General features: G+C 46.2%; 1 protein-coding gene and 1 long non-coding RNA gene across 2 annotated transcripts in view; both read left to right on the top strand.

The window, feature by feature from the left end:
• Positions 1 to 15,835, top strand: part of LOC137309954 (E3 ubiquitin/ISG15 ligase TRIM25-like) — a 34,059-nt gene that overhangs the window by 3,585 nt on the left and 14,639 nt on the right. The window lies entirely within an intron of this gene.
• Positions 1,269 to 14,662, top strand: LOC137309961 (uncharacterized). The gene is made up of 3 exons (XR_010960030.1): positions 1,269 to 2,623; positions 10,617 to 10,751; positions 11,588 to 14,662. It is a non-coding gene; the product is annotated as an uncharacterized lncRNA (long non-coding RNA).

Genomic DNA, 15,835 nt, shown 5'->3' on the forward strand with positions numbered 1-15,835 from the left:
GCTGCTGAAACCCTCATCCATGCTATTGTTACCTCTGGACTCGACTTTTCCAATCCTCTCCTGGCCGGTCTCCCATCTTCCACCCGCCATGAACTTCAGCTGATTCAAAACTCTGCTACCCGTATCCTAACTCGCACCAAGTCCCGTTCACCCATCACCCTCTGCTCACTGACCGACATTGACTCTTGGTCCAGCAACGCCTCGAATTTAAAATTATTATCCTTGTGTTCAAATTCTCCATGGCCTCGTCCCTCCCAATCCCTGTAACCTCCTCCAGCCCGACAACCCTGCAAGATCTCTGCATCCCCGATTTCCTGTGCCCCACCATTGGCGGCCATGCCTTCAGCTGACGAGGCCCTGAGCTCTTGAATTCCCTCCCCAAACCTTTCCGCCTCTCTACCTCTCTCTCCTTTAAGACGCTCTTTAAAACCTACCTCTTTGACCAAACTTTTGGTCACCTCTCCTAAAATATGCTTATGTGGCTCGGTGTCAGATTTTGTCTGAAAATGCTCCTGTGAAGCACTTTGGAATATTTTACTACTTTAAAGGCACTGTATAAAATGCAAGTTGTTGTTATTGAGTGACATGGGCTGTTCTTTTTCTTATTCGTTCATGGGATGTGGGCGTCGCTGGGAAGGCCGGCATTTATTGCCCATCCCTAATTGCCCCTTGAGAAGGTGGTGGTGAGCCGCCGCCTTGAACCGCTACAGTCCATGTGGTGAAGGTTCTCCCACAGTGCTGTTTGGAAGGGAGTTCCAGGATTTTGACCCAGCGACGATGAAGGAACGGTGATATATTTCCAAGTCGGAATGGTGTGTGACTTGGAGGGGAACGTGCAGGTGGTGTTGTTCCCATGTGCCTGCTGCCCTTGTCCTTCTAGGTGGTAGAGGTCGCGTGTTTGGGAGGTGCTTGGCGAGTTGCTGCAGTGCATCCTGTAGATGGTACACTCTGCAGCCACGGTGCGCTGGTGGTGAAGGGAGTGAACTTTTAGGGTGGTGGATGGGGTGCCAATCAAGCGGGCTGCTTTGTCCTGGATGGTGTCGAGCTTCTTGAGTGTTGTTGGAGCTGCAGTCATCCAGGCAAGTGGAGAGTATTCCATCACACTCCTGACTTGTGCTTTGTCGATGGTGGAAAGGCCTTGGGGAGTTAGGAGGTGAGTCACTCGCCACAGAATACCCAGCCCCTGACCTGCTTTCGTAGCCACAGTATTTATGTGACTGGTCCAGTTAAGTTTCTGGTCAGTGGTGACCCCCAGGATGTTGATGGTGGGAGATTCAGCGATGGTAGTTCCGTTGAATGTCAAGGGGAGGTGGTTAGACTCTCTCTTGTTGGAGATGATCATTCTCTGGCAATTGTTTAGCGCGAACGTTACTTGCCAGTTATCAGCCTAAGCCTGAATGTTGTCCAGGTCTTGCTGCATGCGGGCACGGACTGCTTCATTATCGGAGGGGTTGCGAGTGGAACTGAACACAGTACAATCATCAGCGAACATCCCCATTTCTGACCTTATGATGGAGGAACGGTCATTGATGAAGCAGCTGAAGATTGTTGGGCCTAGGACACTGCCCTGAGGAACTCCTGCAGCAATGTCCTGGGGCTGAGATGATTGGCCTCCAACAACCACTGCCATCTTCCTTTGTGCTAAGTATGACTCCAACCACTGGAGATTTTTCCCCCTGATTCCCATTGACTTCAATTTTACGAGGGCTCCTTGGTGCCACACTCGGTCAGGTGCTGCCTTGATGTCAAGTGTGTCATGTTTCTGAGGAACCTGTTAGACAGGAAGTGAGAGAGAGAGAAACCTGCAGTGACCTGTATCTAACCGAGGCTTCCTAAAGGCTCCATGTGTGTCAGTGACAGCTTCATTCCATTGGGTCAGTGAGTGCTGTGTGATTGGCTTGTTCCATCAACCAGACCATGGAGAAACGAGGAGAGGGGCAGGTCCCAGTGTCAGATTGACAGTAAAATGTGTTGTGATTGGCTCATTCTATCCACTAACAGAAAAATGAGTGAGTGCTGAAATGTCCCAGTAATGTCAGTGTGACTGGACCCTCTGTGAGGGAATCCCACCGATCCCAGGTCCCTGGGAGGCTGTTCCTTCTCCTCTCCTCACTTCATATGATTGTAGAGAGTGTGTTCCTGCAGAGAGGGGGGAGCACAGACTGGAGACCCTCGGGATAATAATTATTAATAATGGAAAGATGAGGGCTCCAGTACAGAGAAACTGGACTGAACACAGACGGCTTTGAAAATCACAAACTGAGCTGAAGTGGCAGCAAACCAGGATCCCACTGCACGTGTGGAGATCAGTGTGAATGCAGGGAGACTGCAAATCCCGGGATTCTGCCATTTTCAGGATGGGTTGCTGCGGGGTCTCAGTACGAGCATTAGAAGGGGTGCAGGTTGTTGCACTGATCACTCGTTCCCCTTTGGGTTTCTGATCTGAAATGTCCCCACTGATAAAAACATTCTCTCCTCTTTTATTCCAGAGTGACTGAGACTCAGAGAGTCACAGACCCAGATGTTCCAGCGCTCACCCTGAACCTGTCCAATATATCTCAACTTATCCAGAAGAGGCTGAATGGATCGGGAAAGTATCACTCAGACATATTGGGAATCATTGGTAAGAACGTGCAGCTTTTCTCCAATATAAGGGACTGAGAGCAGGTCGGGTTAGTTGTGTTCAGACAGCTGGGAATATCCAAAATAATTCAGTAACTTACAAAGACACAGACACACACGCCCTGTCACAGAGACTCACACAGACACACACGCCCTGTCACAGAGACTCACACAGACACACACGCCCTGTCACAGAGACTCACACAGACACACACGCCCTGTCACAGAGACTCACACAGACACACACGCCCTGTCACAGAGACTCACACAGACACACACGCCCTGTCACATGGACACAATCAATAAATACACAATCATAAACATAAACAGATCGAGAGAGAGATTGAAATCAATGGAGCTTCTGATACTGACTGATTTAAGGAACATTGACTGTTCCCACAGTTGGCATCAAAAGGATTTATTTATTGAATTGTTCCCATCCCTGCCCTGTCTGTTTCACTCTCTGTATTACTGTGACTCTCTATTCCATTCCCTTTAATACCCGCCCTATCTGTTCCACTCTCTAATACTTGACTGATCTGTTTTTTCCTGTAGGTTTCACCGACTGTAATACCTGCCCCTTCACTTTCACTGTGTTAGGGTCTGTCACACCTGTGCTGTCTGGTCACAGAATCGTTACAGCACAGAAGGAGGCCATTCGGCCCATCGAGCCTGTGCCGGCTCTTTGTCAGAACAATCCTGTTCATCCCATCCCCCGCTCTTTCCCTGTTGCCCTGCAAATTTTTTCCCTTCAAATACTGATCCAATTCTTTTTTGAAAGCCATGATTGAATCTGCCTCCATCACCCCCTCGGGCAGCGCATTCCAGATCATAACTACTCGCTGCATAAAAAAGTTTTTCCTCATATCGCCTTTGGTTCTTTTGCCAATCACCTTAAATCTGTGTCCTCTGGTTTTCGACCCTTCCACCAATGGGGACAGTTTCTCTTTATTTACTTTATCTGAACCCGTCATGATTTTGAACGCTCCTATCAAATCCCCTCTCAACCTTCTCTGCTCTAAGGAGAACAACCCCAGCTTTTCCAGTCTATCCATGTAACTGACGTCCCTCATCCCTGGAACCATTCTAGTAAATCTTTTCCGCACCCTTTCCAAGGCCTTCCTAAGGTGCAGTGCCCAGAATTGGACACAATACTCCAATTGTGGCCGAACCAGTGTTTTATAAAAGTTCAACATAACTTTCATGCTTTTGTACTATATGCCTCTATTTATAGAGCCCAGAATCCCAAATGCTTTTTTAACTGCTTTCTCAGCCTGTCCTGCCACCTTCAAAGATTTATGCACATATACCCTCAGGTCTCTCTGTTCCTGCACCCCTTTTAGAGTTGTACCATTTAGTTTATATTGCCTCTCCTCGTTCTCCCTCCCAAAATGTATCACTTCACACTTCTCTGCATTAAATTTCATCTAACATGTGTCCGCCCATTCCACCAGCCTGTCTATGTCCTCTTGAATCTATCACTATCCTCCTCACTGTTTACTATACTACCAAGTTCTGTATCATCTGCAAATTTTGAAATTGTGCCCTGTTCATCCAAGTCTAAGTCATTATTATCTATCAAAAAAAGCAGTGGTCCTAGTATCGACTCCTGGAGAACACCACCGAGCATCTCCCTCCAGTCCGAAAAACAACCGTTCACCACTATTCTGCTTCAAATCACTTAGCCAATTTCCTATCCATGCTGCCACTGCCCCTTTTATTCCATGGGCTTCAATTTTGCTGATAAGCCTATTATGTGGCACTCCACACAATACGCATTTGGTCTGTTTTGTTCTCTGTGCAGTGAAAAGCAATAATTAGTATTTATCAAGAAGCAAAACTATACAGAAGCAAGAGCAAATCAGTGGATGAGATGACAAAACAGGACTTAGCTTGCTTCCACACAGTGACTGGCTTCCTGGGTCCAACAGAATAAGTGTTTTAGAATAGAAACTTCGAACCTAGGAACAAGAGTAGGTAATTCGGCCCTTCGGGCCTGCTCCGCCATTCAAAATAATCATGGCTGATCGTCTAACTCAGTACCCTGTTCCAGCTTTTTTCCCGTATCCCTTGATCCCTTTAGCATTAAGGAATGTATCTCCTTCTTGAATACATCTAATGACTTGGCCTCCACTGCCTCCTGTGGTAGAGAATTCCACAGGTTCACCACCCTCTGAGTGAAGAAATTTCTCCTCATCTCGGTTCTAAATGGCATACCCCGTATTCTGAAACTATGACCCCTGGCTCTGGACTCCCCAGCCATCGGGAACATCCTCCCTGCATCTAGTCTGTCCAGTCCTGTTAGAATTTTATATGTTTCGATGAGATCACCTCTCATTCTTCTAACTCGAGTGAATATAGGCCTAGACGACCCAATCTCTCCTCATACGTCAGTCCTGCCATCCCAGGAATCAGTCTGGTAAACCTTCGTTGCACTCCCTCCATGGCAAGGACATCCTTCCTCAGACAAGGAGACCAAAACTGCACACAATACTCCAGATGTGGTCTCAACAAGGCCCTGTATAACGGCAATAAGACATCCCTGCTCCTGTACTCAAATCCTCTTGCAATAAAGGCCAACATACCATTCGCCTTCCTAACTGCTTGCTGCACCTGAATATTTGCTGCCCTTTTCTCCGAGTCCTTATAACTGGTGCTTCAGTCTCCACAGAGCTCAGTGCTGTAACGTGGGGTTAAACAGTACACAGGTGAATTAAAGCAAACAGCAGCAGCTGTCACACTTCCCCCCCAGCTGGGTCGTTACTAGAACTGTCAATCAGAATCAGCACAAACCACACAGTGGCAGCAACCATGTCAATCGGCAATGACACCCAGCACCTGCAATACCAGGAGATGATAATACTGACACATGGGGCATGATTTTAACGGCGGCGGGGGGGGGCGGAATTCCTGATAGGAAACCCGGGGTTCATCGGGGGGGGGCTCAATCAATATAGGGGATGAGGGGTTGGTCATCGGCGGGGGTCGGGGTCAGGCGTCACCACGGGGGTTGGAGATCATAGGGGGTTCGGAGATTGTTTGGGGGTGGGGGGCCACAGCAGGTAAGCTTGCTAGGGGAAGCACTCCTGCTCCTCCAGGCCCACAAGCTGTGCTATAAAGGCACTTACCTGTTGATCTGGACCTTCTCGCCTCCTCTCACATGGTGTGAAGTAGAAGACCCGGGAATCCTGGCCCCCAGGGGTTAAATACAAAAAATCTGTCAAAATGGAGGCCCGCAGCCTCCTTGAAAGCTTTTACTGACCGACCCGCCTCCTGAGAGGGGGTGGCTCACCCGCCCCTCGTCCCACCTCCATGAAAACCAGAAGTGGGCAGGTTTTAGATTTTTAAAATTGTTACTGCTGCCCTGCCCCAACCCACCCGTTTTTCCCATTTAAAATCATGCCCAGGGACACTGACCACTCTCACAAACTCACTATCCTCTGATCTGATTAATTACATAGAAATTACAGCACAGAAACAGGCCATTCAGACCAACAGGTCCAGGCCGGTGTTTATGCTCCACACGAGCCTCCTCCCTCCCCTCTTCATCTCACCTTATCAACATATCCTTCTATCCCTTTCTCCCTCATGTACTTATCTAGCTTCCCATAAATGCATCCATGCTATTTGCCTCAACTACTCCAAGTGGTAGCAAGTTCCACATTTTCAAAAGGCCTTCGATAAGGTGCTGCATTGTAGACTCAGGTCTAAGGTCAGAGCATGTGGAGTCAGGGGATAGGTAGCAGAATGGATAGCAAGCTGACTACAGAAGAGAAAACAGAGAATCGGGGTTAAGGGTCGTGACTCAGACTGGGTAAAGTTGGGAAGTGGTGTACCCCAGAGATCGGTGCTGGGACCACCGTTGTTGACTGTTTACTTTAACGATTTGGATTCAGAATCAGAAGTACAATTTCAAAATTTGTGGATGACACCAAATTGGAGGGTATGGATAATACTGAGGAAGAATGTGACAAAATGCAAGAGGGCATTAATAAAGTTGCAGAATGGGCATGTAATTGGCAAATGAATTTCAATGTAGATAAGTGTGAGGTGGTGCATTGAAGAATAAGGAGGCCACATACTGCTTGGATAATAAGAGTCTAAATGGGATAGAGGAGCAGAGGGATCTGGGGATAGAGATACACAAATCACTAAAAGTAGCGACACAGGTTAATAAGATCATGAAAAAGGCAAGCCAAGCACTGGGGTTCATTTCTGGAGGGATAGAATTGAAAAGCAAAGAAGTTATGTTAAACTTGTACAGAACCCTGGTTAGGCTGTACTTTCCACTTTTTCCACTTTCCACAAGTGGAAACATTTTCCCGATGTCGACCCTTTCAAACCCTATCATTATTTTAAAGACCTCTATCAGGTCACCCCTCAGCCTTCTCTTTTCGAGAGAAAAGAGCTCCAGCCTGTTCAGCCTTTCCTGATAAGTATATCCTCTCAGTTCTGGTATCATCCTTCTGAATCTTTTTTATCACCACCTCCAGTGCCTCAATATACTTTTTGTAATATGGAGACCAGAACTATTCACAGTATTCCAAGTGTAGTCTAACCAAGGTTCGAGACAAGCTTAACTGCTTTTCAATTTTATTCCTCTAGAAATGAACCCCGGTGCTTGATTTGCATTTTTTACGGCCATACTAACTATACCCCCCAATTTGGTGTCATCCGCAAATTTAGAAATTGTACTTCCAATTCCCGAGTCCAGATCATGTAAATGGTGAACAACAGTGGTCCCAGAACCGATCCTTGTGGAACACCGCTTCCCACCTTTTGCCAGTCTGAGTAACTACCTTTAGCACTACTTTCTGTTTTGTAGATAGCTTGAACATACGAACATATGAATTAAGAGCAGGAGTAGGCCATTTGGCCCCTCGAGCCTGCTGTGCCATTTGATAAGATCATGGCTGATCTGATTGTGACCTCAACTCTACTTTCCCGTCTACCTACTATAACCTTTGACTCTCTTGTTAATCAGGAATCTATCGAACTCAGCCTTAAAAATATTCACTGACCCTGCCTCCACCGCTCTCTGGGGAAGGGAGTTCCACAGACTCACGACCCTCTGAGAGAAAAAGTTTCTCCTCATCTTTGCCTTAAATGGGAGACCCCTTATTTTTAAACTGAAGCCCCTAGTTCTAGTCTCTCCCACAAACATCCTCTTTGCATCTACCCCTTCTAGTCCCCTCAGGATCTTATATGTTTCAATAAGATCACCTCTCATTCTTCTAAACTCCAGTGTATACAGGCCCAACTTGTCCAACCTTTCCTCATAAGATAACCCCCTCATCCCAGGAATCAGTCGAGTGAACCTTCTCTGAACTGCCTCCGAAGCAATTATATCCTTTCTTAAATAAGGAGACCAAAACTGCACACAGTATTCTAGATGTGGTCTCACCAATGCCCTTTACAACTTTAGCAAAACATCTCTACTTTTATATTCCATTCCCCTTGCAATAAATGACAACATTCCATTTGCCTTCCTAATCACTTGCTGTACCTGCATACTAACTTTTTGTGATTCATGTACTAGGACACCCAGATCCCTCTGTACCTCAGAGTTATGCAATCTCTCTCCATTTAAATAATATACTGCTTTTCTATTCCTCCTGCCAAAGTGGACAAGTTTACATTTTCCCACATTATTCTCCATCTGCCAAATTTTTGCCCACTCACTTAACCTATCTATATTCCTTTGCAGACTCCTTATATCCTCTTCACAACTTACTTTCCTACCTACCTTTGTGTCATCAGCAAATTTAGCAACCATACATTCAGTCCCTTCATCCAAGTCATTGATACAGATTGTAAATAGTTGTGGCCCCAGCACTGATCCCTGTGGCACTCCACTCGTTACATCTTGCCAACCTGAAAATGACCCATTTATGCCTACTCTCTGTTTCCTGTTAGCTAACCAATCCTTTATCCATGCTAATATGTTACCCCCTACACCATGAGCTCTTATTTTGTGTAGTAGCATTTGATGTGGCACCTTGTCAAAAGCCTTCTGGAAATCCAAGTACACCACATCCACAGGATCCCCTTTATCCACGTTGCTTGTAACTTCCTCAAAGAACTCTAATAAATTAGTCAAACACGATTTCCCTTTCACAAAGCCGTGTTGACTCTGCCTGATTGCATTGAGATTTTCTAAGTGCCCTGCTATAACCTCTTTAATAATAGATTCTAGCATTTTCCCGATGACAGATGTTAAGCTAACTGGCCTGTCGTTTCCTGCTTTCTGTCTCCCTCCTTTCTTGAATAGAGGAGTTACATTTGCTATTTTCCAATCTGATGGGACCCTTCCAGAATCTAGGGAATTTTGGAAAATTAATACCAATGCTTCTACTATCTCTGCAGCCATTTCTTTTCAGACCCTGGGATGAAGTCCATCAGGACCTGGGGACTTGTCAGCTTTTAGTTCTAATAATTTTTTCAGAACCCTTTCCCTGGTGATTGTAAATGTTTTAAGTTCCTTCCTCCCTTTCACCTCTTGATTCACAGTTATTTCTGGCATGTTATTTGTATCCTCTACAGTGAAGACGGACGCAAAATATCTGTTCAATTCATCCGTTATTTCCTTATTCTCCATTATTAATTCCCCAGACTCTCTCAAGAGGACCAACGCTTACTTTAGTTACTCTTTTCCTTTTTAAATACGTGTAGAAACTCTTACTAACTTTTTATATTTCTAGGTAGCTTTCTCTCGTACTCTAATTTCTCCCTCCTTATTATTCTTTGTCATTCTTTGCTGTTTTTTATATTCTGTCCAGTCTTCTGACCTGCCACTAATCTTCACGGAATTGTATGCTTTTCTATCAATTTGATACCATCTTACTCTTCTCTCCCTCAAACTGAATGCGAAATTCAACCATATTGTGAGGCTCCTTTACAATGAGGTCAGTAATTAATCCTGTCTCATTACACATTACCAGATCTAGAGTAGCCTGCTCTCTGATTGTGCTGCTCGAAGAAACTGTCCCGAAAGCACTCTGAACTCATCTTCCAGGCTGCCTTTGCCAATCAGATTCTTCCAATCTATATGTAGATAAAAATCACCCAGGATTATCACTGTTCCTTTCTCACAAGCCCCCATTATTTCTTCCTGTATACCCTGTCCTACAGTGTGGTTATTGTTAGGGGGCCTATAACCTACTCCCACAAGTGACTTCTTGCCTTTACTATTTCTTATCTCGACCCAAACTGATTCCTTGCGATCTATTCTGCTGCTTGTCCCCAGACTCCACAAGCTCTGACCTTAATTACTGGCTCAAACAATCCAGTCTGCTTCGAACAGGCAGCAGGTGTCTAGAGAAACAACAGCTTCCAGTGTAACACCAGGCACTTCAGAAACCCACCCACCCATTCCAGAAATACCCAGATATGGGAATCAGTGGGTGGAGATCCCGGCCCTCCTGCTCCTGCTGGAGTTTGCGAGGTCAGCGAGGCTCCGAATTTACACGGGGCCAGTGGGTGCCCAGACCACTCCTGCCGTGCCCGCCCGCCCCTGGGCTGGGGTTGCTCAGGCCGTGGGCCTTTTCTTCAGGGGTACACGTTTGCCCCTCGGGAGACCGGTACACCTCGACTCACTCACTGAACCGGCCTCCGCTGATTGTCTGGGTCCTGGCAGGGCCAAACACAGTGGGATATCCTGGGGTACTGAGTCCCTGTCTCAGGCTCTGCACCCTCGCCATCAGTGGCCTTGTAAGGGGTGGGCAGAGGGAACCCCTGGAAATGGCAGTGACCCTGCGGAACCCCCGAGGAACTTTGACCCCGACGTATGAAAGGGTCAACGCCCGAAGCATGGACTTGTTTGTTCTCTCCACAGATGCTGCCTGGCCCGCTGAGTGTGAGCAATGCCACGGGGGATCTGCTAATATTTAATGACAGAGAAATGTAAAGACTATATAACCCCACCATCCAGTAATATGAAGGAGGCTGGACCTCGCTGGGTCACAATTCCCAATCACCGTGTGCTTTGTTTACAGTGCCAGCTTCCACCGAATACAGTGGCCCATCGAATGTAACTCCTCCCCCACACAGCTCCTCTGGGGCAGCCCCTGTCCCAGGGAATGTCCTCCAGCTGTCGACTGGGATCACGGGAAGAGCGGGAATATCCCAAGGTCTGTTTATAATCTTACACAAGGATCACGGGGGCAGTGATTCATTTCTGTTCAACTCTTTGTTTTTCTCTGGTGTTTCTTCAGTCAGGGTTTAGCTCAGAGGATTCGAGGGTCGAGTTCCTGCACCTCTTTCCTCTCCACAACTCGGAATTGGTCCGAGTCTCAGACTCAGGGCTGGAGGGGGGTCCTGGGGAACTCACAGTGAACAGGGACTAACCGAAGGGACATAAGATTCATCCGAATTCTCAGGTGAATCCGCGGTACTGTTTGTAAACTGATGGAGGCTCCAATCAAGCTGTGGGCAGGATGGGACAGTAACAGGAGGGAGAGAGCCCAGGGCACACTCCTGTATTCAGGATGGGACAGTAACAGGAGGGAGAGAGCCCAGGGCACACTCCTGTATTCAGGATGGGACAGTAACAGGAGGGAGAGAGCCCAGGGCACACTCCTGTGAGCTGTGTGTTCCCAGTACAGCCGGTGCTGAGATTGTGGGGCTGGAACTGTGAGTCTGTGGGATGTGTTGTGTGCCGGTGAATCCCCTCCATTGTGTCTGGGAGAACGTGAGCACAGTGCCAGGGGCTTGTGTGATTAAACTGACTGCTACTGTGTGTCTCCACTGCAGTGTTTGCACTGAGTGTACAGCACTGGGACCCACACACTGCTATTTAACAGGGATTCTGATTGAAGGCCATTGATTTAACATGGGATGAATCCAGTCTAAGAGGTAATATGGGGCTGACACTGTCTGGGAAATACTGACTCTCCCACCCTGCAGCTGTCAATCATTGATCTGAGTGGAATAACCCTGTCTGACCAATCTCTTCTCCCCTCTCTAGGGCAAAGGTCACCGATAAGCCTGGCTCCAAGGACAGCAAACTGGAACTTGGTTCTGTCTGATGATCTGAGATCAGTAACATGGACTGAACGGAAACAGCCCTACCCACCTCACCCAGAAAGGTTTAAAGACTATCCCCAAGTCCTCTGCTCCCAGAGTTTCTCCTCAGGATCCCATTCCTGGGATATGGAGACTAATGGGAATCTCTGGGGAATAGGGATTGTGTGTGGGAGTGTAGAGAGGAAGGGGGGAATCTCTTATCTTGGGAACAGCAGTAAATCCTGGTGTTTATATGTTCATTATGGTTCTCTCACAGCCGGTCACAATTCCCGGGACATTTGCCTCCCACCGATCCCGTCTAACATCAGGATCCGAGTTCAGTTAGACTACGAGGCCGGGACTCTGTCATTTCACGGGGTCACTGACTCACTGAGACATTTACACACATTTCAAACCACATTCACTGAACCCGTGTTTCCAGCATTTTATTGTGGGAATAAATCCCTAAAACTGTGAAATTAATCCTGATATCTGAGACTTGATGACATCACTTTCAGTTTCTGGATCCTGAGGTGATATCATTTCCTGGGTAGCAGGCTGTGATGGTGTCACTACCGGGCCTGCCCCCTCTGATGATGTCACTACCGGGCCTGCCCCCTCTGATGATGTCACTACCGGGCCTGCCCCCTCTGATGATGTCACTCCCAGGCTTGCCCCCTCTGATTTTGTCACTCCCGGGTCTGCCCCTCTGATGATGTCACTCCTGGGTCTGCCCCTCTGACGATGTCAGGAGCTCAGAGCTTTGCTGCTTTTAAGGATCCGTGGGGCCTTTGTGCTTTTCTTTGTGCGGGTCTGTCACTAACACTAAAAATAGTAACTTTACGTGAGTTTGCTTGTAATTCGTGGTGTTACAATTGATTGTCTACTTCAGTTGTAGAATTTTACTACTTTAGTTCCATAATTGTAGTGAATGATAGTAACGGCAGGTGTGACTGTATTAATCTCAGTAGTGAATTGTAGTAATGGCCAGTGTGACTGTATTAATCTCAGTAGTGAATGATAATAGTGACAGGTGTGACTGCATTAATCTCAGTAGTGAATGATAGTGGTGACAGGTGTGACTGTATTAATCTCAGTAGTGAATGATAGTAGTGACAGGTGTGACTGTATTAATCTCAGTAGTGAATGATAGTAGTGACAGATCACGGTCCCTTTAAAGAGCTGCTCTGAAAATCTGAGGCTGGGGTTGAAATTGTTCTTTGGCCGTAGCTCAAAACAGCGATGGTGAATCGACAGCCCGAGTTACACTGACTTCAGTGGAAAGGAAAATCGTGCGGGGTGTAAAATGGGCTGTCCATTCACTATCGCCCGTGTTGCACTAACACCAGAGACTAATTCCACCCCCGGGGTCTCCTGGGCATTGCTGAGAGCTTCTGGGACTGCCCAGGGGGGTAACACATCTGTCCTAAACTAAGTAAATGTATTGCTAGATTGGACCAGACTGGGAACTTTTAATCTATGGTTTATGGGGTAATGATTTTTAGTTTATTGGACAGTAAGGTTCCTCCAGGGCTCACGACCAACATGAAATGGTAATATTATGGGATGTTTAACTTCATTAGACACGAGGAAGTGACTGAGTGTGTGAGGTATAAACAGGAAAATTGCCCCACCAATTGGGGTCTACAATCAGTGTCCCAGGTGACCATGGGTGATAATGGGACATTTTGTGATGACCAAAACCAGCGGGTCGGGAAAAAGATGTGTGAGTGACCGGTGAGAAACAAAGATCACCTGGGAACAACCCCCAAAGGACATCAATCAGGGATCAATGCACAATCCAGTGAAAGTCAGGGAAGGGCAGTTAAGAATAGTTCATTGACAGCTTTCTCTTGGAGATGGTTGTGTCCTTGCTTATACTGAACAGTGAGAAGAATATTTTATAACCTGGCCACTACCCGAGACATCGGGACCGTGCAGGGGGAGATAAGCAAAGACCTCCAGACACCCCCCGATCTGCTGATAAGACAGACTGAAAGTGCAGGAATGGTTTGTATTTGATGTCACGTTTGGGATGATTTTGGGAAACCGCTGTGTGTAAATGTGATATGTTGCGTGTGAGGCAACTCGTATGTGGAATGCATGATGAAGATGCCCTGAAGAACGGGTCTCAGACACGCTCAGTCACGTTGACAACATCACTGCATGAAATGGTTAATGTGCTCAGGAGAGTGAGGACATCTACTGGGTCACTACTGATCTGAACTTTTTTTAATCAAAGCACTGACACAAACTCCATAAACCGAGCAGTTAATGAAACAATCAGGATCGAGTTAAACACACTGGTACCTGTCAGAGGGATTGAAATTAAAGTAAAGAGGGACAGAGAATTTGGATTTCCAGAATTCAGGGTTGGGTTTCTTTGAGTTAACAATGAAATTGGGACAACTGAGGGCTGGGCAGAAATAATACTTAGCCTGAATTATCCACAAGATGGATAATGGGAAAAAGGGGAGCTGGAGGATCTTTGAAGTCCAAGATTTCTTGATAATATGGGAGTATTTGGGGGAGCTGAGTTTCTGTAGTTTTCTGTACAATGTATTATGATTTTCTTTGTCTCTATCATGATGTGTAATATTAACCAAATGAAACTTAGATTAGAAGAGCAAATGGCTGGAGATCGGTCTGTGATGCTAACAAGATGAGGACCTTGGATAAGGCCCCCAGGATCCCACAAAGGAGGGGGAGGGAGGGGCTGTTGAAGATTGAGACTGAGAAGTAAGAAGGGAAACCACTTTCTTAGATTACTTCTGTAGTTTAAAACCCCTAATATTGATAGACTGACAGTGCACATGAAACAACGTAATGCTGAGATTGAAAAGGGGACCTCTCCCCTTGGGAATCATGAATGGTGGGAGCTCGTCTATAATGTGGGACAGCACCCTTGGTTGAAAATCATGTCTATACTTTTTGTTATTATTCAGCTTGTTATGATTGGAACACTTTTCTTTCATTTGTCGTATTTGAATGAACTTTTGTGTCGATGTCACGGTGATTAAACTTCTTGTAACAACAATTCTTAACCTTATCTGTGGTGAGTGCAATTCAGATTCATTGAATGATTTAAAGTCAGTTGTTCGATCGGTCACACTCAGTTGAAGGGAGACTGAAGGATTTTGGGCTTTTCAATCCCAGTTATTAATTACCTGCTAAAGGAGCTGAGTTTGGTTAAAAGTATTAATTCAACAAAGGAACTGTTAAACTGACTGTTCAAGGCAGCATGCTGGGAAGGTTGGTCACATTGGAAAAGTCTTATTCAGCAGACTGTCTGGACGGTTAAAGATAAGACAGCGGTGAGGCCTTGAAAGTCTGTGAGAAGCTGTTGTAAACATCAGATGCTGTCGTATCAACTTGTTTTAAACCACGGGAAAGAGAGAGAGTGGGAAAAGGAACAACAGTGTGTTTTGAGCTGATGTACTGAATAAGCCTAATGCCCTCCATGCTGACCGTGTTACACTGGGTCCTGGTGCTCTGCCTTGCTGATGGTTTCAGATACCAAGTGGGAGGACATTAATCCAATGTCTTATCACCCTCTTAACCAGCTGGGTTTAGGTGAATGGAGAACATACGGTGAAGGGATGGTATCCCAAAATAAAAATGGCTTTTGTTCTGGTCGGATAATCATCTTGATCAAATGGGAAGTGGAAATTCCTACCCAAAACTTTCTTTAAAATCTTTGGAAAATGTGTACAAACTTTTACTCGAATGGTTCCAGGGATGAGGGACTTCAGTTCCGTGGATAGAATGGAGAAGCTGGGGTTGTTCTCCTTCGAGCAGAGAAGGTTAAGAGGAGATTTGATAGAAATGTTCAAAATCATGAAGGGTTTAAATAATGTAAATAAAGAGAAACTGTTTTTGTTGGTGGAAGGGTTGAGAATTGAAGGCACAGATTTAAGGTGATTGGCAAAAGAATCAAAGGCGACATGAGGATAAACTTTTTTACGCAGCGAGTGGTTATGATCTGGAATGCGCTGCCTGAAAGGGTGGTGGGAGCAGATTCAATCATGGCTTTCAAAAAGGAATTGGATAAATGCTTGAAGGGAAAAGATTTGCAGGGTTAGAGGGAAAGAGCGGGGGAATGGGACGAACTGGATAGCTCTAACAAAGAGCCGGCACAGGCTCGATGGGCCGAATGGCCTCCTTCTGTGTTGCAAGATTCTATGAATTTGCAGAACTGCATGTGTTTGGC

Source organism: Heptranchias perlo, unplaced genomic scaffold (genome assembly GCF_035084215.1).
Source record: "Heptranchias perlo isolate sHepPer1 unplaced genomic scaffold, sHepPer1.hap1 HAP1_SCAFFOLD_194, whole genome shotgun sequence".
NCBI classification, from domain to species: Eukaryota; Metazoa; Chordata; class Chondrichthyes; order Hexanchiformes; family Hexanchidae; genus Heptranchias; species Heptranchias perlo.